This window comes from Mustelus asterias, chromosome 14 (genome assembly GCF_964213995.1).
Source record: "Mustelus asterias chromosome 14, sMusAst1.hap1.1, whole genome shotgun sequence".
In the NCBI taxonomy this organism is placed as follows: Eukaryota; Metazoa; Chordata; class Chondrichthyes; order Carcharhiniformes; family Triakidae; genus Mustelus; species Mustelus asterias.
The window spans coordinates 63,358,206-63,381,750 of record NC_135814.1 but is presented as its reverse complement, the minus strand read 5'-3'; positions in this window follow the sequence as shown (position 1 = coordinate 63,381,750).

Genomic DNA, 23,545 nt, shown 5'->3' with positions numbered 1-23,545 from the left:
TCAATTGCCCTCCCTCTGAGTCCATCACCTGTGAGGCACTCACCCCCAACTTGGAAATCTACCCATCGCATCAGGAGCCTGTGTACATCCCCTTCCAGTAAACAATGTGATATCCCTTTGACACCCTTGTTTGTGAGCTTTTTATGCAGCCTTGTTGGGTTCCAGCTTCCCTTCCCTCCATCTTCTCTCTGCCTTTCATCATTCATATTCTTTGTTCAACTCTTTGCTTGTTTGCCTGCCTTCATGAGCCCTCGCCCTTATCTCCCTTCCTAGTATGGCCATCCTTCCACATTGCTTGTCTCTTACCTTTGTCAGCCAATGCACACCCCCTCACATCTCCTCGTAACCCCCCCCTACGCCCCCCGGCCCCCAGTTAATGATCAGCGTGGTGAGCCAGTAAGATTGCACACAAGGGCACAAATCTGGTTTGCGCCTTACACGCAATGTTCCTGGCCCTGTTTGCTGCGAGATCGGCTTCGCTACCAGAAAGGGCGCTAAGCCAATTTGTATAGGATTGACTTTCCTCTTGCTGGCATCGCCTCACACCAGCGAGAATCACTACTGCTTTCCACGAACACGGACCAGGTTTGGTGGCCTCGCCGGGGGATCGGAGGCCATTGAAGCCCCAGGTGGTCAGGGGTATGGCTGGGCAGTGCCCATCGGGCAGGGGGGGCTATGCAAGGAGGGGTGCATGCTGGGGGGTGGGGGTGCGGTTGCATAGGGGTTCTGCCAGGGGACTCATCGGGAAGGTCCAGATGCTGAGAACCGTGTTGGTGTGGGGGAGAACATGCCACCAATGATGAGGGTGGGGTCCAATATTTATGGGATGGGGTGTGGGAGAAAGTCTTCCAATTCACTGAGAGATCGGGGCAATAGCTCTGAGCTTAGGCTTTGCCTCCCTCCCTACCGTTGCAAATCTCTCTGCTGTCAGAAAAACTGATAAAGTGTGGGAAGATTGATGTGTCAAACCCACTCAAAGACATGTGCGCAACTTTTATGATACTTGGGAAAAGTCCGTCAATGATATTTGGACCCAATGGAAGGCGAAATATGGATGGAACGTATATGTTTCTGCATAATTTAAGGATTAGGACACCTGATCATTTGCTACAAAACTTCACCTTGGAAACATTGCAATATTAACAGTGTGAAGTAGTTCATATTTTTGAAAAGATTTCATAATTAGAATCACGCAATAAATTCTGAGTGTTAACATCACATGTAATCATTTTAGTTGTGATTCTTTGATGTATTTATGCACAGTTGTTCTAGTTCAGTAAACCTACAGCTGGTCTTGAAAAATGCCATAACATATAGGAATCTGAACACAAGGACTGGGTAGAGGGCAAAAATCAGTTTTAATGATTGCATTTGGATTCAGTTTTAACATAGCACATTGCTGTTGTCGGAAGGCAAGATTCATTGCTTAGTAAAATTATATTGTCCTGGGAAACAAGTGTTTGTCTTTAATTGAAGCATAAATGTTGTCACATTAACTTCCAGTATGTCTCAAGTAAGTAAATAACTTCCCAAGGGAGGATAAATAAGCAAAGCAAATGTTTCATAAATGTTGAATTAACTTGCTACACCAAGCTAATCAATAGTCCAGCCTGATGTTCAGATGAGGCAATAAAAAGAACAACACTGCTCGAAAATAAAGTCTTTATTATGACTGATATCAATATCAAATCTGCAGATCTTTTGCATGAGCTTTCCAGAAGTAAAGATGTACATTTAAAATATGTACAGAGAACAGAATCCATCAATTAATGCTATACACTCTTAACTAATGAACATAGTGAATGTCAATCTATCACAAACGAGCTTTAATTGCTGTTAAAAATACACTTCAGCATTTTTACTTCTACAGTTGAGACTTTGAATGACACCTTCACCATTTCAGATAAATACTATCTTTGGATTTTTCAACATATTTGGCTACTCTAGAATCCTAAGCCTGCCCTACAGACAGTCAGTGAATGAATCCGAGAGTGATATCTATGAATAACAGAGCTCTTAATCTACATTCATTAGACTAGGAGATTGAGAACTGAGGAGGATGAGCAAGTGCCAGCATTGTCCCAGTGTATTTCATAGAATCCAACAGTGCAGAAGGAGGCCATTCAGCCCATCAAGTCTGCACTGACCACAATCCCACCCAGACCCTATCCCCATAACCCCATGCATTTACTCTAGCTAGTCCCCCTGCCACTAAGGGGCAATTTAACATGGCCAATCCACCTAACCTGCACATCTTTCAGACTGTGGGAGGAAACTGGAGCACCCGGAGGAAACCCACGCAGACATTGGGGAGAATGTGGAAACTCCACACAGACAGTAACCCAAGCCTGGATCCCTGGTGCTGTGAGGCAGCAGTACTAACCACTGTGCCACGTGGTGCCCGCTGTGAGATTTCTGTGAGATTTGGAGGAGCACTTCCACTCATAGGTACACAAAATTAATTTAATATTCATCTTTCCATGACTGACTCCGTTTCCAATGAAACTGGTAGAAGCACACATAATGCATACTCAAACCAGTCCTATTCTAATTTTATAAATCATAAGACCTTGGTTTTCAAATTGGAAGTGCTTACCACTGGAAACAAACAACTGCTCCAAAGATCTAATGGTAGGCCCCTAAAAATGGCAGCAGGCCAATTGTCCCACTGCCAATCCAATTTTGAAGCCACTCTGTCTCGTTAATGCTCAGTAGGTTAAAATAAACTTGTCCCCCCCATCCCAGTGTGTTCCTGGGTGTCAAACAATGTTGCCATCATCAATCAATTTATTTAGAGAAACTTCTTATTGGATGAGATTTATAATGTACCTATCTTCACAGACAATTTTTTTATATTAATGCTTATGAAGTGAAACCACTGATTGTTGCTTTTGGCCAGAACTCAATGGTTTCAGAAATGAAACAAGGTAATGTATTTATCAAAAAATCATTCATAAATACTGAGAACCTGAAAATCACATTACTATGGCACAATTATTATGAAAGTTTACCATTGTAGCTTAAGACAAGCTTTATACAAGCAAAAGTGAAGAGTTTATGGGCGGCACGGTGGCACAGTAGTTAGCACTGCTGCCTCATAGCACCAGGGCACCGGGTTCAATTCCAGCCTTGGGTGACTGTCTATGTGGAGTTCACATATTCTCCCCGTGTCTGCATGGGTTTCCTCCGGGTGCTCCGGTTTCCTCCCACAGTCCAAAAATGTGCGGGTTAGGTTGATTGGTCATGCTAAATTGCCCCTTAGTGTCAGGGGGTTTAGCAGGGTAAATACGTGAGGTTATGGGGATTGAGCCTGGATGGGATTGTTGTTGGTGCAGGCTCGATGGGCCGGATGGCCTACTTCTGTACTGTAGGGATTCTATGATTTTAAGAGTGATTACTGAGTTGTTGCAAGACCCAAATCAGTCATGACCACAAAAGATTCCTAAAGTTGTGATTGATTTGTTGTGAAAAGACCAAAATTCTAAGTGTTTTAATGTACATGAAAATAATTTTAAAAATACCCCCTAGCTCCTTTTAAGGACCAAGCCCTGTGATCAATCACTGCATTGAAAACAAACTTACATCACTCACCACAATTATGTTATGACAATTGAAGTTGGAAAGACCTTTTTTTAATATAGCTGTCAGAGGGTTCCTAACTTCACATGAACTGACTTACCTGGTATGGTTTCTACATGCTTCAGGGACCCACCAGCCTCAACAAAAATACCAATAGTTGTATTGTTGAAGCAACTTGAGTATTGCTGAAAAAAGGGACATTTTTTGTTTGGGCTTTCTGTTACATTCACTGGTGCATTCACCATTATAACACCTCTACCAACCAGAGTCCAATTGCCAACAAATTAGCACTCTCTTCTCATACAGTGCAAAATTGTTGATTTCTGTTACATTGACGAGAAGCTTGAACAAGGAACTGTCTCTTTTTTAAGCAAAAATACCAATGTCAGAGAAAATTGCATTTGCAGGAGGCATTTAAATGGTGACCCCCGACATAACTTTACACAAGCATGGAGTTGCTGCCCATCATGTTTCCTGCCACCCAGAATATGTTGTATGTCGGGTACCAGCATTTAAGTTTAAAATTGTGGCCCCCAATGCTTCCACCCTGGATCTCCCGATGTGGGTTGTCTCAGTATTGAGAGGGGAAAATGTTCCCTCTTTTCCTCCACAATGCGTGGCTTGTTTCTTGTATTGCACAGTCCATTTAAGATTGCCACACTGGGGCATGTTAAAGAGACCATTGCTTGTACGCAGGCTGTTTGTCTCCTGCATGGCATATTCCTGATTGTTGTATAGATGCAGACTTGTGCCGTTTAGAGGGAACATCGCTCTTGATTTCCTGTATACAATGCTGCAGAAACAGATTTAGTTTAGGGCAAAATATTCAATGTCTTTATGGTCGTGATCACCAATTATAAAGGAAAAGAATATTTCAACATTTTTCTGATAATCATGATTTCACTTTTTGCATTTTATTCGCTTCATAGATCTTTCTTGCTCTTGCCTCTTCTACCTATCAATTTTATTAGTAAATATCATTATAATCATCGGCACACAATCTAATTGCATAAATTGCCTTTTTTTCACCCGTAATATCTTTACACTACTGTCATCTCTTTTCCACCAAGTTTCATCTACTTTTATATTCTGCTCACAGAGGAGCTATCAGCTCTGCCAGTGCCAGCAGTTCAGCATTGTGTAACTTAGCATGATATGAAATCAGTGCAGGTTAGCTTCATCAAGACCACTTATCCAGACAGTGGATTTTCTATCTCAAACCTGAATGAGGTTATGTAAAATCATATGTGCTATACTGTTTGAGTCATAGATCATCAGATTCTTTCTAACTTTAAATGGCAGAAATTGATGTAATATAAAGCAGAAAAAGCTGTCAAGGTCATTTGGTACACTGCCTTACATTTCCCTTCGGACACTTCCACAGACCACATCATGCCAGCGGCACACATTCATCAATTGACAGTGCATTGATTTTCTGTTGTACAGCATTGCTCCTGACCCAGACAAAATGGGACACAGTGAGTGGAAGCTTATCAACATTGTTAATAGTTGTGAGTCAAGATCATTTCCAGGTCATGACTCTGCAAGGATCAGAGGTGTGCTGATTGAATGGATGCAGCACCACTTCTTTCATATAGCTTTAGGAACAGAAGTTGTTAATGTCAAGTTCCACCACCAGGCCAATTCCCTACTCAAGAGCAAGTGTAGCTACAGGCTGTCGCCCTCTAACTTGAGTTGGGAGTAGGACGTTATCATGTGCACTATGGTTTTGAATGGTCTACACTGCCAAGGCAGATGGGGAATATGTGGGTGCCTCAAAATAAGAATACTTTGAAATGCCTGCTTAAATATTAAACATAACCCTTGGGGCCATGGGAGACACCTTCTTAGGAAGCTAAGGTCAAAGGTGTGATTTGTTATTTCTAAGGGTCCCTGGCACTGTCAGCCTAGCACACTAGCATTGCCAGCCTGGCACTAGAAGTTGAGGCATCTGCAGCCATGAGATCTGTTAAGAAAAGGTGAAGGGTCACATAGTCAGAAAGCTAATGGAAGGTCTCCCATACAATCCTACCTTGGAGGATAGCTGGAACACCAAGAAAGTTAAAGTGAAATTCAGAGGCAAACTCCGTGGCATACCTTTGGATTGGTGTCTTGAGAAGAGAATATATCTTCAAGATTGTTATAATGTATGATGGAATTCTTGGTGGAAGAACTAAAACTGAGTTCATAATGTATGTAGTCATAAGTTATGGCATAATTTAGTTGTGCCTTTTTTGTTTAATTTTCATACACAATAACTTTTGTTTTTGTTTAAAAATGTGAAATCTTGTGACATAGCTGTATCAGTTAATTGCTGGTTGCTTGGATTTCTTCTTTAAACATCAGCAGGTCCTAACAGGATGTAACTCTGTTCGACCACAGAGCTACTGAACTGTATCTGGGACAATTAGTGCTTATTGACTTTTTCTTTACAGCTTCCTTTTCTAAAGACGTTGAGATCAGTCTTCTCCTCCCATCATTTCCTTTGCTGACATCAGGCAACTCTGCCTGGATGATTGGTACAACTTTTTGATATGTATGGCTCAGTACTGCACCATTGGGTGCATTTAACTGCTGAGCTTTAAAGCACTTTCAGGTTATTAATGTATTCAAAAATTACTATTCATAATTATGACCTTTAACAATATGGTCTTGAGCAAAGTCTGCTCATTTGAATAGATTTCATTTATGCAAATGTCAAATTCTTATTATAATGCCACAGATGGTTTGTTAAATATACTGAAGAGCGAAGCATCTGGATAAATGACTGTTGCAAGTGAAACAAATAATTCAGATACAAGAATAAGATCAATCTATATTATTACCTCCTTTTAAGGTTGAACAGTTTAAATATCCCTTGTCTTTATTCACAATGCAGTCCACTTACAGTGGAGATCAATCTTGTTGACTCTAAGGTTTGAATCATTGAATCAACAGCACACATCTGTGCTGGCACTCTTCAAATGAAACAAACTCTTCTCTTCCCATCTCCTGCATCCTTTTACAATTTTCATGTTCAAAAACTTATTCAATCCCCTCTTAAATCATGCTATCTTCGCTTCCTCAATAGTTACAAATCCTAACAAGCCTCAGAAAGAAATTATTTTTGATCTTCCCATTCATTCTTCGACGTTCTTCAACATTGTTCCCACAGCCAGTGGAAGCAACCTTTCACATCGATGTCTCAAAATCTTTTATAATTTTAAAACATTCCCTCGTTCTCCTCAGAATTTTAGTGTTCCAATAAAGAGCCCTGAGTGATCCAGTGTTTCTCTGGCACGGTAACCTCCTCCTTTGTATCATTCCCGTGCACGCATCATGAAACCATGGTGGCACAGTAGTTAGCACTGCTGCCTCACAGAGCTAGGGACCCAGGTTCAATCATGGTTTGGGTCACTGTGCAGAGTCTGCATGTTCTCCCCATGTGGGTTTCCTCCGGGTGCTGCGGTTTCCTCCCACAGTCTGAGAGACATGCTGGTTAGGTGGATTGGCCATGTTAAATTCTCCCTCAGTGTACCCAAACAGGCGCCGGAGTGTGGCAACTAAGGGATTTTCCGAGTAACTTCATTGCAGTTTTAATGCAAGCCTACTTGTGACACTAATAAACAAACTTTAAACTTTACTCTGTAGCTCAGTTGTCCTACTGCAGAGCTGCACACAAGATTCTCTCATTGCTGAGAGCAAACTCGTTCCTGCAGTTCCCCTGACATCGGGCAATCAGCCACTTGAAGCCTATGTAAGTTTTCAATGATTTTTTAATGTATTAGTTATCCTTTTCTGAATTTTGTCAGCTTTGCGATCTGAAAAGGCTGTTTTTAGTGCTATTGTTTATCTGGTTGGTAAATCAAGAATGTTAGAATTTGAAACTTAAGATGTATGGAATTTTATATGTGCCCCATCCCATCTATGAGGTCCACAAAAACAAGTAGGCTGTGAGGGACTACAGTGAAGTTTCCCATGGACAGGAGGAAATGTTTCACAGACCAAACAGGCACAGCTGAAAGTGAGCATCGGGAGTGTGGTTCTTTGCACCTGTGTTGCAAGACGTTCAAAGACCTCATAGGGGCAGGAAAAGTGAGTTGTTTCCATTTCAGATTCCATCCTCCACACTCTGTCATCTCTAGCGTTCTCCTGCACAACATTCCTCAAGCAACACACCTTGTAGCTCCACTCATTCCTCTCTCTCCAGGCAAATCCTTACATCCCCATCTGAACTGCACTACTCTTACTCACCGTCCTCATTCCTATCTCACATCCTTCCTTCACAGTCCCCCTCCACAAGTGTGGTCTTTCTGTCCATTCCACACCATCCATTTCTCATGAGAATACTTTGAGATGCCTGCTTAAATACTAAACATTGCTCTTGGGGCCCAAGGGAGAAACCTTCTCAGTAGGTTATGGTTAAAGATGCGATTTTTAAAAAATTCCTAAGGGATCCTGGCAGTGCGAGCCTGGCACCCTGGCACTGCCAGCCTGGCACCAGAAGTTGAGGTATTTGCAGCCATGAGACCTGTTAAGAAAAGGTGGAGGTCACATAGCTGGAAAGCTAATCTCTGCTTCTTGTCCTTGAAGGAGAAGAAAATGCGCAACTCTAGGGAGAGACAGGGAAACAGTAGAGTGTGAGGTGGGGTGGCACTCCAGTGATGGCCTGCTGAGCTTGGTGGAAGAAGTGTCTTTGGAGATCACAGGGGGCTCAGGTCAAGGCCACTGGTGATGGAGAGATAGGTTTCTCACAGAACCATGAGTAAAATTAAATACTGCCACTTGGCACGTAATAGTCATTGAGATTGAATTCCTGTTACCACTAAGTGGAATATGAATTTATGACTTTGAAACCTTTCCCTGTATCAGTTCTAATTCATGGAGGTGGTATTACCAAAAAAATTCTAAGTGTCAATTGAGCGTGAAAACAGGAGAGTTTCAAATCTGTTTTTTCGGTGAGTCCACAAATTAAATTTTATGGCACTTAGTGCAAAAAATAATGCACAATCTGATTCCTGCAGGTAGGAGGAGGGGGCGGGGCTGAAGCTGACCGGAAAGCCAGCTGCTCACACTGGAGAGCGCAATTGCACATGCACTGATCTCTCTTCTGTTGCACAGAAAAGAGAGAACCGTTAGTCATCTCCTGCTGGCCTTCCCGGCCAATTGGCACCCAGCCCCCTGGATATTGCCCCCCCCCGGGCAGTGCCAGGGTGATCTGTGGGCACTGCTAGGCCACCGGTGCCAGTGTGCCAGGCTGGCACTGCCCAAGGGGCACTGCCCCCGACTTCTTGGAGTTCCTCAATGGCCTCCGGTCCCACCAGCGAGGCCATCAGGTCATGTCCCAGTTGATGGAGACCATACATGATCCTCACTAGTGAGGATCGTTACCAGTAAGGCCATTAAGGAAACTGAGCCCAGATGATTTCATCCTGGGATCACTAATTCTATGGAAATTCTAATTCAGAAGGGCGTGAGGCCAATCACACCTGAAACCTGGGGCCGGCAAGATCACGAGAGGCAAGAAACCATGCGCGAACCCAACTCTCACGTGGTCTTACTGGCTTGCAATGCCCATCGACTGACAGAACCTGCCAGGAAGATCGTTCCCCCGATATCCTTCATCTTGAACAGGCCCTTACAGCATGGCCCAGGAGCGGCAGTGGAAGGAAGCACAGGGGGCCTCAGAGGGAGCTACACACTCTGAAGATGAATTGCCACATATCTCATGCGCTCCCTCCATCAGCTCACACTCACACACCTCGGAGCTTCCAATAGAAATGGAAGATAGAGAAAAAACAGAGAATTATAGATCTGTCAGCCCGGCATCGGTAATGGGGAAAATTCGAGAGCCCATTATCAAAGATTTTATAGCAGAGCACTTGGTAAATACTGGTGGAATCGAACAGAGTCAGCATGGATTTATGAAAGGGAAATCATGCTTGATAAATCTGCTGGAATTCTTTGAGAATGTAGTAGAGTTGATGAGGGGGGGGCAATGGATATGATTTATTTGGAGTTTCAGATGGCTTTTGATAAAGTCCCACATAAGAGATTAGTGTTTGAAATTAAAGTGCATGGGATTGAAGGTAGTGTATTGGGATGATCAGAAAACTGGTTGGCAGACAGAGGCCAATGAGTAGGAAGAAATGGGCCATTTTCCGAATGGCAGGCAGTGACAAGTGGGGTATGGCAGGGATTGGTGCTCGGTTCCCAGCTATTCACAATATATGTTAATGATTTTGATGAGAGAACTAAATGTAGTATCTCCAAATTTGAGAATAACACATAGCTGGGTGGGAGAGTGAGCTGTGAGGAGGATGCAGAGATGCTTCAGTATGATTTGGACAACCCACTTGTCACTGCCTGCCATTCGGAAAATGACCCATTTCTTCCTACTCATTGGCCTCTGTCTGCATGAATAAGCAAACGCATGTCAGATGCAGTACAATGTGGTTAAATGTGAGGTTATCCACTTTGATAGCAAAACCAGGAAGACAGATTATTATTTGAATGGCTACAAGTTTAGAGAAGGGAATGTGCAATAAGACCTGGGTGCCCTTGTACACCTGTCAATGAAGGTAAGCATGCAGGTGCAGCAGGCAGTAAAGAAGGTAAATGGTATGTTAGCCTTCATAGTGAGAGGGTTCAAGTACAGGAGCAGAGATGTCTTGCTTAATTATACAGAGCCTTGGTGAGGCCACACCTCTAATATTGTGTGCAGTTTTGGTCTCCTTATCTTAAGAAGGATATTCCTGCTATAGAAGGAATACAAAGAAGGTTTACCAGACAGATTCCTGGGATGGTGGGACTGATGTAGACAGAGAGATTGAGTCAGTTAGGATAATATTTGCTAGACTTTAAAAGAATGAAGGGCACTTATAGAAACCTATAAAATTCTCATAGGGACTAGACAGGGTAAATGCTCCCCACAGGAAGGATATTCCTGATGGTGTGAGTGTCCAGAACCAGGGTCATAATCTAAGGATGTGGGGTAAACATTTTAGGACGGAGAGGAGGGGAAATTTCTTCACATAAAGGGTGGTAAGCCTTTGGAATTTGCTGCCACAGAAAGCAGTTGAGGCCAAAACATTGTATGATTTCAAGAAGGAGTTAGATATAGTTCTTGGGATAAAGAGATCAAAGAATATGGGGGGGAAAGCGGGAACACTTAACTGAGTTGGATGATCAGCCATGATCAGAATGAATGGCAGAGTAAGCTCAAAGGGCCAAATGGCCTACTCCCGCTCCTATTTTCTAGGTTTCTATTCCATTGAGAAATAAAAATGTTTCCCTCTCTTGCCGTAAAATCCACTCTACCCATTAAGGCTCAGCGATGCTACCAGGCCCGTGTATTTGTAGCGCTTTCTGTTTTACTTTCAGATTTCCAGCGTCAACAACATTTTGTTTTTGTATGTAGTTTGCCACAGGGTGAGGTGCACATCACAATTGAACTGGAGAAAGTGTTGGAGACAGGGACAATCATGGAGAGCCTCCTTTGGCTGGTGCAGAACACTCCAAGCACTCAAACAGATGTTGAGCCTCATGGTCATTCACGAAGAGGACACTTCTGTAGTAGCAGCAGCAGAAAATGTGCATGACTCATTAACATTTCCAGAGGCACTGCCCACCCTCAGTGAAAGATTGGAGGATCCATGAATTCCATGGTTTCTCAGGAGCTTTGCTGTTGTCCACCTCCCTGGAGAGACTGGCCACCTGCATGGAGAATCGGTTATGGCAAGCAACTGCATGCGTGCTTGCCTTGACGAATGGCATCATTCTCTTTCACATTAAATAAGATGGATACAAGCCCCACTTTTGCCCTTTAACACCTCACTTATGTGCAGCAACGTGTTCTCCAACTTTTGACTAGCAACAAAGTGTTAGTGGGCTATGAGAGCAAAAATGGAAGAATAGTACATGGCAGTGCTGTCAAACCTGGGTCCCTGGAGCTGTGAGGCAGTAGTGCTAACCACTGTGCCACCCCCAATATATGAAAACATATATTCACCTTGCTGCTCTGGTTAGGTTATTGAACAGTTTCTTGCCTTGAATCCAGGTTCGAGGATGTTGCTCTAGCTTTGACTACCTTTGCTGCCTCTCTACAGTCCTACTGAATGTTCTGTATAGGAAACATTTAGCCATCACCACTACAATTAGGAACATCACAGAAAACACGTGGCTTCTTTCTGATTCAATTTCAAGATTGAGACATTTCCAGCAAATGCAGAGACCAATGCCAGTAATGTGCATGCAGCATTATTTAAAAATAATGTAGATTCTGGTAATAGAGAGATATTCTGGATGGATAAGATAAAGTAGGCTGAAGAACTTCCTCAATTTCAAACTCGTGATTTTGATTGCCTTTCTTACTCAATTTGATTAAGTGCTTTTATTTTTGTTTTGCACTATATGCCAATTCCTGATTTTTAAAAAATACATATATTCATTTTTAATTTATTATGCTTCACTGAAGTGTTTGGCTATCATAAATAGTTATCTGTGACACTTGTATTTTCATCGAACTTCATCAGTGCTGAACCTCTGACCTATTAATGAGTCAGTATTCCCACAGGCACTTGTTTGAAGAGCTGTTGGTTTGGTATTTAGTTTATGTCTGACTCACTCTGCACTCAAAGTGTGACATCTGTGCAGCATAAATTGATTGTTCTCAGATACACACAGTGAAGTTGTATACCCATTAGTCGGGAAATTATTGATAGAGAGGTGAATGTTTAGCACACAGTGTGACATTCATTAGTCCATTATTTCAATGACTGATGTTAACCCATTTTAGCTATCCAAAATTACCATAAACCCTGCTGGGACCCAAATGCACTGAGTGATAATTGCAGGGCAACAATTTGGCCTTGCTGAAGGAGAGTTAAAGCTGAGTCTCACTTGCTGTATCTCACCAAAACAAGTTGTTGTCAGCCCACAGGGGAGGTGATGGCCTAGTGGTATTATCACAAGCCTATTAATCCAGAAACTCAGCTAATGTCCTGGGGATCCGGGTTTGAATCCCGCCACAGCAGCTGGAGGAATTTGAATTCAATAAAAAAAATCTGGAATTAAGAGTCTACTGATGACCATGAAACCATTATCGATGTCGTAAAAACCCATCTGATTCACTAATGTCCTTTAGGGAAGGAAATCAGCCATCCTTACCTGGTCCGGCCTACATGTGATTCTGGAGCCACAGCAATGTGGTTGGCTCTCAACTGCCCTCCAAGGGCAACTAGGGATGGGCAATAATCGCTGGCCAGCCAGCGATAGAATCGCTGCAGAAGAAGGCCACCCGGCCCATCGAGTCTGCACCAACCACAATCCCACCCAAGCCCCATCCCCACAACCCCATGCATTTACCCCAGCTAATCTTTCTTTCACTAAGGGGCAATTTAGCATGGCCAATCCACCTAAACTCGCACATCTTTGGCCCATGTCCCACAAATTACAAAAAGCATGATTGGGTGCTCAGTTCCAAAAATAGGGAAATGGAATTTGAACAAAATAAATGCAAGTGACCTTCTGATTTGCAAATATTCACAATGATACTATGATATTGTGGAGCCAAAAATTCGCAAGCCTGGTAACATAATTCTGCTCTAACTTGGGCAATAGCAGTCCCCCCGAAGAGCTGGAAGCTTGGCCTATTGCCAGTAATATGTTGGGGATTCCAGCATGTTGCTCCTGTACTTATCTGTCTTTCTACCAGCTATTTTTCTGGTTCTCCAGAAAGTATTTTTCACACCCACCCCTCACTAATCCACTTCCCTGCTTGTTTATCTCAGGATGCCTCGGCACAAGAGCACTGTTATTGTTCGTGTATCTTCACACTCACCCTGTTTTTTTACCCTTTGGGAATAATGGGGGAAGTGATGGAAGCATTTCCAAGCTGATTACCAGCCCATTGAACGCTCCTTCCATGGCACTGGACTCAAACTTAAAGCTTCTAGTCTAGCAACAGGGGCACTCCCGCTGCACCAGAAGGCCTCCCTCACAATGGCACTATCTAAATCAAAGTCTTATAGTCCTCAGTTTTGTCAGCACAATGGCACTCTGAATCTCAGCCTTGTAAGGCCTCAGGAGTACAGGGAAGGTAGGAAGGAAATTGCATACATTAATGTGAGACAACTAAACGCGAGTCTGGGCTAAAATGATGCAGTGGTATGGTCGTTTGATCTGCATCTAAGCAGACACAGCCTGCTGCACTAAATACGATTTTCCTGATCCTAACATTTCGAATACTTCCAATGGCTAAAGCACTGGTCACAAAAAAAAGGAACAGCAAACTAAAATAAGCCAATTATTTCAACAAATGATATATAGTAAGTTGATTCATGTATTACATCTATTTTTCAGTTCACCAGAAACAACAGCCTGGAAACAGGTGAACACTTGAGTTGAAGAGATCTAAAATTAACCACAACTACGTAGAGAGGGAGGATTTACACTCAGTGGACTATTCCCTTCTCTCCCCTCTCATCTTTGTATGTTGGTATAACATTTTGGCAGAAGGTTTTCTGCTGAATATTCTATGGTGGGTTGTAGCCGCTTTATAACTGTATCCTTTCCAATCATCCTCTTTATTTTTCAATTCTCACAATAATCTCTTTCTCCTATAGGAATCACATTAATAACTGAGAGCCTTTTGATATTTCAAGTTCATCTGAGCGTTTCGATGACAGATGTCTTGCTATTTTCAGCATACCCTTTCTAATTGAAATGCTGCATTTAATAAAATTACACTGGCTTTGAATTTGCCCAGCATTTCCTTGGCACTAGGATGGTATTGGGTTCATTAAGACTTGAAAATTGGGAAGGATTTCACTGATGCCAGGTTTCTATCCTGTAATGGCAATGTTCCCATTTCTGGTCAGGCCTGGAGCTATCTAAAACAAAAACAGAAAATGCTGGAAAATCTCAGAGCTGACGAAGGGTCATCTATACTCGAAATGTTAGCTCTATTCTCTCCCCACAGATGCTGTCAGACCTGCTGAGATTTTCTGTTTTTGTTTCAGATTCCAGCATCCGCGGTATTTTGCTTTTATCTGGAGCTATCTGATTGTTCAGTGCACTGGTGCCGCCGGGTGCTCATCATAACAGCTTAGTCTTGCCTTCTCTGTACCACTCAGGTGCTGCTCTGAGGAGGGAGGTAAGATTACTGGCATGCCAGCCTCAGGTTGGACAACTCCATCTGGTGGTATTTAAATAAACCATGGAATTGTTTGTCCACTAATTAGAAAGATAGCTAGTCCGATGGCTACAATAAGATTCTGAGAGACAGCTGCCTATATTTTCCACTCCCCCACTGTCTGAAAGTTGGTTTGCAGGACTCCATTTATCCTATTCTCATACTGTGTCATGGTTCGCAGAATATCTTTCCATAGAGGAAAAGACACAATGGGTCCTGAACCATTTGTGAGACAAAGCTCCTCCAGAGACTCCATGGAAACCAACACGTACTCCATTGATGTCTGTAAGTAGGCAAAATCTTCCATGCCACAGATGAATTATTGTAACACATCTGTGGTAGCAGTGGTCTACCTGTTCAGAATTATACCCTTTAGCTTATATTTCCTCACCTTTGTATCAAACTTTATTGCATTTCTCTGTATGAAATTCAATCTGCCACCTGTCTGCTCATTGTACCAGCCTGTCTATATCTTCTTGAGGTCCATCGCTGTTGTTCTCACAGTTCACAATGCTTCCAGGCTTTCTTGTCTAATATTCCAGGGTGCTGAGGGAACTCTATCCTATAGATATGCTCATAAACTCAGGTCCTGTCTGCCTGAGTGATTGGTTTGAGTGGGTATTAAAAATCACATGGCAATAGTTGAAGCTGAGCAGGGAGTTCTCTCGGTTCCCTGAAAAAAAATCCCCTTTCAACTAACAACACCCTAGGAAACACCAGATTGAATTGTCATTTATCTCTTTGCTGCCTGCGGTGTTTGCTGCACACAAAAATTACTACCAGCTTTGCCTATAAAATATTTGCATATTGCAAATTAGTTTGTTGTACGTGAAACATTTTGGCACATTTGAGAGACTCGGGACTGAACTTTAAGGTCCCGATAGGGGCAGGTGCATAGGCAGACAGGAAGGTGGGTAAATATGTGATGTCAGCTGACATGTCGGTTTCCAGGCCCTATCCCACCCCTGGGCCATTTTCCCCGAGGCGAGTTGGGAGGTGTTGGTGACAGGGCTACCCACCATACGTGTTTTCAGAATCCAACTGGAATTGTGCAGAGTTTTCTGAAAGGGTCCTTCCTGTCTGCCTGGATTCAGTAGTAGCTGCAAGCCATCATATTGAAATAAACAGTAAAACAGGGAAATAAGAATACTGGTCCACAATAGTGGTCTGGCCGCTGAGGCCATTTAAAAAAAAAGTTGAAGAGAGGGTGCCCCAAGCTTGTGCCAGAAGACTGTGAAGGTTTGGTACCTGATGTCACACAGCCCAACTACTGATGCAACACCATCATATCTAATTTGGCCCACACAGGTCCAGTCACCATTTTTGTTATTCACTCATCAACCATCATGTCAAACTGCAAAATGGGCCCTTGCTATTTGTTCCTTAAAGTGCCAAGCAACTCATTGTAAGTAAGGTAATTTTTAAGAACTTCTGCTATTCCAAACAATTGGAAGTACTCTGGAGTACTTTTGGAGGAGATATGGCGAGTTCTTGAATTTACCATAGGGTTGCTGATTCCTGGCAAGGTTGACGGAGGATTTCATGACTTGCCTATATGAAGGCTATAACAGATAAGAGGTCAGTAGTGGCAACATCTCTGAGTCTTTAGCACAGGAAAAAGATGGAGGAAAGGGTGTGGAGATGTGTTGGGTGATGTTTCACAATAGTCAAAAGTTGGAGGTCTGTGGAGTCAGCGAGCAATAGAGTGAGGCTGGCAGTATTGGTAGGTGTGCAAGGGTGAGCTGGAGTATATAGATGTTAGGTGTTGGTCCTGAGTGTTAGGGAATTTTGCTAGGTGAGTAATGATGGTGTTGTTCATTGAGCAGCCTGAGAGGGTGGCAGTGTGGTGGGTAGGAGATGTGAAGATACATTCACTGACCTTGACCACCCACCTGAAATCATTAGATTTCTTGTGGCACTGTTGCCAAGTAATTGATGACATTTACTGAGAACTGACCTCTCTGGCCACTTGTTATTCCTTGGGGCCTCCTGGCCTCCCATGGAACTATGGTGTCTCTCCTCCTCCTGCCTCTAATACTAGCTCTTCCAGGCCAAATATATCATCTGGATCCCCCCCTCTGCCCTGGGGTTCAATTTTTCATAATTTATATTCCACCAATATTATTCAGCAAAGATTTGATTTAAGAGGGACAGCCTACCTTTAAGAAGTGCAGGCTGGTTGCACAATGTGACATCTGCACAACATTGCTTGATTCTCTAGTACAGAGGCCGCTGGAAGCATAAAGAAGAAAGGAAAAGTGTGGACCCACTTGGCCACATGCTGCAATTATACAGATGATACAAGTGCATAAAATTCACCTTGATTAGAAACAATGCAGACAGATCAAGAATCAATTCATCCATGCTTAAAATCTGGGATGCACAGGTTTTTCACTCATTCTTTAGAGAAATTGGGCCCAAAAATACAGAGGATACAATTTCAGCAATTATATTGATACACCAACACCGATCATGTTAAGCTATAAAAAGGCAATGTAGGGGTATTTGACTTACATTGGGTTGGTTGGCACCTGAGTATTGTGAATGTACAGTTTTATAGACATACCAGCCAAGAAGTGGGAATTCTGAAGCAGTTGACACTTGTCTACAACCTGGACCTTTGCAAATATGGGAAAATCCCACACTTAGGGCGGAATTTTCCAATCCCGTCAGCCACGGGAATTGTAGCAGGCGGGACATGGACCATGCAAAAGTCCATTAACCTCGGGCGAGCAAGGCCGGAAAATCCCGCCCTTAGTTTTAATTGACATCTGACTTATCTGGGATCCTGGCCTATTTCTTAGCTTTTCGACCAGAGTTACAGTTACTGTCTGCTGGGACAGCTGTTGGAAATTGGAGATGCAATTTTTTTGTTTGATTATGCAAGAATGCAAAGCTACAACCTGAGTACAAATATGTTACCCTATTGTAGAAACAATGTCATTATTTTGGTTGTACATTGTTTTGCCGAAAAAGTACAAATATCAATGCTTCTTCCTTGTAACCCTATTGAGACTTAACATTGATATGTCCAAGTTGCAGCAAATAAAAGGTTTTGAAACCAAATTGACAACTGGAAAGTCAAATTTTCTGAACATTAATTTTCTGATGCAAAAATGAAGTCATGCTTTCTAAAAAAAGAAAAATTAGCATGACGAAGATTGTAGGTTTGTGTAATAACTTTCCCCTTTTCTACATTGGATATGTTTATATCCAGACTAACTTTAGATAATGGCCCAAGGCATTTTGTAATTAGTGTACAAATTGCAATGGAAAGAACAAGTCAAAAGCTTTAGGCTTTCAGAGTTTTAGGCCAAAAATCTCTCAGCATAACACAGAAACGACATTGCCCAAATGGCTTTGCATTAAATTACAATCCTTTCCTCATTACCTCATTCTAAGTTTAGCTGATGGGTGTAAGCACAATCAAACAGTAAATAGCAGCCTTGAAACCATTACCACTTAACTAAGCGTTTTAGTATTGTTACCACAAGGGAGTTTTTTTCAAAATTATAGCTCTGGTTTGTCAGATTTTAGTTTTCCATTATGAATCTCAGGCCATCAATGACGAAGATGCTGACCGCTAGCAGTCCAGTACTGTGAATTCTCATTCTCCAAACAGGAACATTCTTTCACTTTTGCCAATGCCTAGGTTTCTAAATACCAACGTTGTGAAACTGAGTCCTAATTTGATAAGGGCAGCTCTCACAATGGCATAAACCTGCTGGTATGGAGATGATTAAACATGGCTCCTCTCCTGCTTTGATCTGCTGAGAAAACATGTTTCCATGGCAACTATCTAATCTCCTTGTACTAACATTCCAACAGTGCATCAGCTGAATTAACCATTTACATATGTAGTATTTACTGGGGACTGTAGTGTCACATCCCACTTTCTGTTTCCTGCACTGTTTAATGGAATGAAGTGATACAGACCTGTATTGATTTGTATTCACACAGGAAAGCTAACATTGCTCTGCCAGTCTCCCATATGTGGAGATGCCGGCGTTGGACTGGGGTAAACACAGTAAGAAGTCTCACAGCACTAGGACTTTAACCTGGTGTTGTGAGACTTCTTACTGAGTCTCCCATATATCAAACAAAGATTGAATGCAGCACTTGAAAAGAATGCTGCTCTACCTTTTTCCCGGTTTGCTTGAGAATAGAGGTGCACAACAACTTCCACCATGGCTTTTTTGACTGCCTGAAGAGGGGATAACGTTGCAAATTTAATGTAAATCAATGTCAAGGCCTCAGCGCTCTAATACTCTTGAGTAACACAGCCTACAGTAGTTTTATTTGCAGTTTTATTTGCAGCCAAATAAATCTACTTCTCAATCTATAGCCGCCACTAAAGATCTGTCTGTCTTGAGGGACAAGTTAAGAGGACAAGTCTTAATTTTGTTTAAAAAAAGCAAAAATTATTTTGGCTCTGTTTCTGTACTTGTTGTTTAATGATGCTGGTGTTTTGCACTTTAATGATGGAGATAGTGTTAGGTACTGTACCACCAGTCTTTTTACAATATTCATGGCTTCTTTGGTTGTGGCCAAGCAGAACCTCCACACCAATTGTCCCCACTGCTCATCCTATTTGCCTAGAATAAAAAGGACAGGCTTTCTGACCTCTGTTTCTCTACCAACTATTTGGCCCCATAACAGTGCGTCCTTTCTGCCTCCAGTCAGTCTTCAGCCATGGCACAGCAGCGCAAAACTAATTGAACAGATCCTTTTGAATAAATGGAATCCACCAACCTGCAAATGACAGCTTCTGACACACGTACATCAAATGAACAAAAAAACTTCCTTCACCAGACAGTTTACAGTTAATAATACCGTCGCAAGAAAGAAATCCTTCTGGTTCTTCCACCAGATTTTAACTGTGCCAGTGCCTTTACTATTGCTGATGCCATTAAAGCTCAGGATGCATCCAGACTTATTTTTCTGTCCACGACTATGGAAAAATGTAAACCCTTTGGACGCTTGCATGACACTTATGTTAATTAAACGGGGCACAAGTTCATGCTCGCGTGCTAAGCTCCTGATCTATAAGATGCAAGACATGTTGATTGTCAGCATCAACACAGACAGTGACAACAACCACATCAATTTGCAGTTAAATAGCACCTTTAATGTAATTAAATGTTGCAAGACGTTCCACAGGAATATTATAACATTGACATTGAGCCACACACAAGGAGACAGGCTGCAAGGAATGTCGTGAAGAAGGAATGTATAGGGGAGATGCCAAAGATTAGGGCCTTGGCAGCTGAAAACATGGCCATCAATGGTGCAGCAATTAAAATTGGGATGCACAATCCCCAATTGTGGAGGAAAACAACAGAAACAAAGATCTTTGAGGTTGTGGAAATGTCGAAGGTTACAAAGGCAAGAAAGGGCAAGACCTGTTATGTGTGCAGAGCGAGCCCCTTTAAGAAGACGGATCAGGTGACCTGGGACGGGGGAGAAGAGGGGGGTGGGGGCAGGGTCACCTGCCCAGGAAACCACCGCTACAACCACTCAAGGGCTGGAGTGCGAGGTGTACAGTTTTTCAATAAACACTATTGTTCCTGTGGCTTGCCTTTCCATGTGACTTCTTTGGAGCTACCCCTCCGATAGTCTCAGACTTATCAAGAGAGATTCAAAAACAAGTTTGAGAATTTTAAAATCAAAGCATTGCCTACCTGGGAGCCAATGTAGATCAATAGGCAAATAGATGATGTGTGAACAGAACTTGTTTTAATTTAGAACATGAGCAAGTTTTGAATTACTTCAAGTTTATGGAGGGTAAAACATGGGAGGCTGGCCAAATGTGCTTTATCATAGTCAAATCTGGATATAACAAAGGTGCGGCTAAAGGTTTCAGCAATAGGTAATCTGAAGTGGAAAAAAGGCGCTCTTAATGATGGCACAGAACTGTAGTTGGACGTTCATTTTGAGGACAAATATATCAACGTTGGGAGCGATCTGGTGCAGCTTCAGACAGTTGCCATTGAGAGAGATCGAGTCAGTTGCTAGGAAACAGAGTTGGTGGCAGGGATCAAAGGTGATGAATTTGGTCTTGTCAATAGCAATTTAGAGTTAGTGGAGGGGTCAAGAGAGATGCTGATTAGATAGAGATGGGTTTTGTTGGCAGACATGTGGAAACTGACTTTTTGGATGATGTTGCTGAGGGATCATAGATGAGAAATGGGAGAAGGCCAAGGATGTATCCTTGTGATTTTAGAGATAATAGTGTGTGAGCAGGAAGAGAAGTTTTGTTGGGCAGGTATAAGTCTAATAGGTCGAAGAAAGAAAGTTGTGTTAAGAAGTTTTGTTTAAAGTATAAGTAACCATGTTCATTATTGCTTTGATAGAACTATTTAATATAGAGTGCACTTATTAGTATTCGTGTTTTCATTTTTTTCTAGACAAATTATTTTGTTTTAAACCGTGAACCTTATGGCTTACTTTTTTTGGAAATAGGAAATTATTTCTGAAAAAGCTCGGTCTCTACCAATATCATAACAATAAACACTGGAGTCACAATGCATCTGTGGTGAAGTGAGTGAATGTTTAAGTTAGTGGATGGAGTGCCAATCAAGCAGGCTGCTTTGTCGTAGATGGTGTCGAGCTTCTTGAATGTTGTTGGTGCTGCACTCACATGGGGAAGTGGAGAATATTCTATCATGCTCGTGGTTGGGCCTTGTAGATGGTGGAAAGGCTTTGGAGAGTCAAGAGGTAAGTTACTCACTGCAGAATATCCAACCTCAGATCTGCCATTGCAGTCAGTTATTATGGGGCTTGCCCAGTTCAGCTTTTAGTCAATGGTGACCACTAAAATGTTGACGGTGGGGCAAGTCAGCAATGGTTGTGCCTTTGAATATCAAGGGGAAATGGTTAGAATCTCTTTCTTTGGAGATGGCTATTACCTGGAAAATGGAACTATACAGTCATCAGCGAATACCCCCACCTCTGACTTTATGACAGAAGGAAAGTAATTGACGAAGGTCATTGAGAAGCAGCTGAAGCCCGCTGTGCCTGAGACACTACCCTGAGAAAATATTACAGTAATGTCCCGATGATGAGATGATAGGTTTCCAATAACCATAACCATTTTACATTGTGCCAGGAGTAACTCCGGTCATTGCTGTTTTTCTTCGATTCCCATCTTTAACACCACACTCAAGCATAGACTTTCATCCCAGGTTGGGTTCACTGAGTCATGAGATTTCCTGGCTTGGAGAACCCGACCTTTAAAAATGGCTGCCCACAGGTGGAACTTTTGATTAGTGGGTTGGGTTGGGGGGGGGGGTGTTGAGTTGGGGGGGTTGGGTTGGGGGGGGGTTAGGTTGGGGGGGGGGTTAGGGTGGGGGGGTTAGGGTGGGGGGATTTGGGTGGGGGTTAGGGTGGGGGGGGATTTGGGTGGGGGTTAGGGTGGGGGGGAAGAGAGGTGGGGAGGGGTGGGGAAGGTGGTGAGAGAGGTGGGGGGGAAGAGAGGGGGATAGGGTGGGGGGAAGAAGTGGGGAGGGGTGGGGAAGGCGGGGGGAGGAAGAGAGGGGATTAGGGTGGGGGGGGGGGGGGGAGGTGGGGAAGGTGGTGACAGAGTTGGGGAGGCCCAGGCTGAAAAATGAATCAAAGCGGGCAACACCGGAACAAAGGTGCAAGCTTCCGTGTACAGAGGCAAACTGGAAACAAGGCCTGCCATTGTGTTCGGCAGTGTGTTGAAATAAATAAAATGTAATGATGAAACAAAAACGTTACTTCAGCTATCACCTCCCCACACACTCCCTCTGACCCATCCATGCCAAACTATGCCAACACGTGCCTCCCCCTCCATGGTTTCCATACTCCTATTCCAACCCAATCTCTCTACCCACCCTATAACCCTTTTACCCCATGCCAATTTATTACCCCTCTGCCCATTCTCATTGTTCCATATTCCCATGCTAACATAGTGCCAACTCATGCCAACCAATATCCCCATCACCACCCTTTGCACTTACCCCATCCATGTCAATGCACCTAGTATACATGGACAGTTCCTTGACAGCTTTGATACTTCCTGGTCAGCTTTGACAGTTCTGACACTTCCTGAATGGTTTTGATAGCCTAGACACTCCCTGAACAGATTTGCTGGCTTTGGCACTTTCTGGACAATTTTGACAGTTGAATAGTTCTTTTACAGTTCCTTGACAGCTGGACAGCTCTTTTATTGTTGCTTGATTGCTGTACAGTTCCTTGGCAGCTGAATAGATCTTTAATAGTTCCTTGACAGCCTGAGCTCTTTTACAGCTTGATAGTTCCAATGATTATGTACATAAAAAGTACATCATCATGTTCATTTTTAATGATGCCAAACGGTGCCTTACCTCTCCCAAATGATACCTTACCTCTCTCAAAGGTGGCCTGGGACTCTATACAAAGAGATATCTTGCCTTTCTAAAGTGGTACCATGGCTTTCCAAGGGAATTCACCAGGTTCAGTTCTCCTCCTTACCTGTTCTCATCTGCGCTCTCTGGATTCCATGCTCCTATTCTTCCAAATTTCCACTTCAGTGGAGGCAGCTGGTGATTTAAAAAACCATTTGCTACCGTGAGTCGCACATGAGTTAAATCTGGCCCAATCCCAGTCCTGCCCCTTTGAAGATGAGAAATGCTGGGTTTAGGGGTGGGACTTTAACATTTTGTCCATTTCCAGGATTCTCACCACGAGAGCGAGCCTCTCTGTCATCGCAAAAATCCGAGCCTTTGTTAAATGCTTCCTTCATAACCAGGGCAATCACTCTCACCTCAGCTCCAGGCTTCAGTCCTTTGT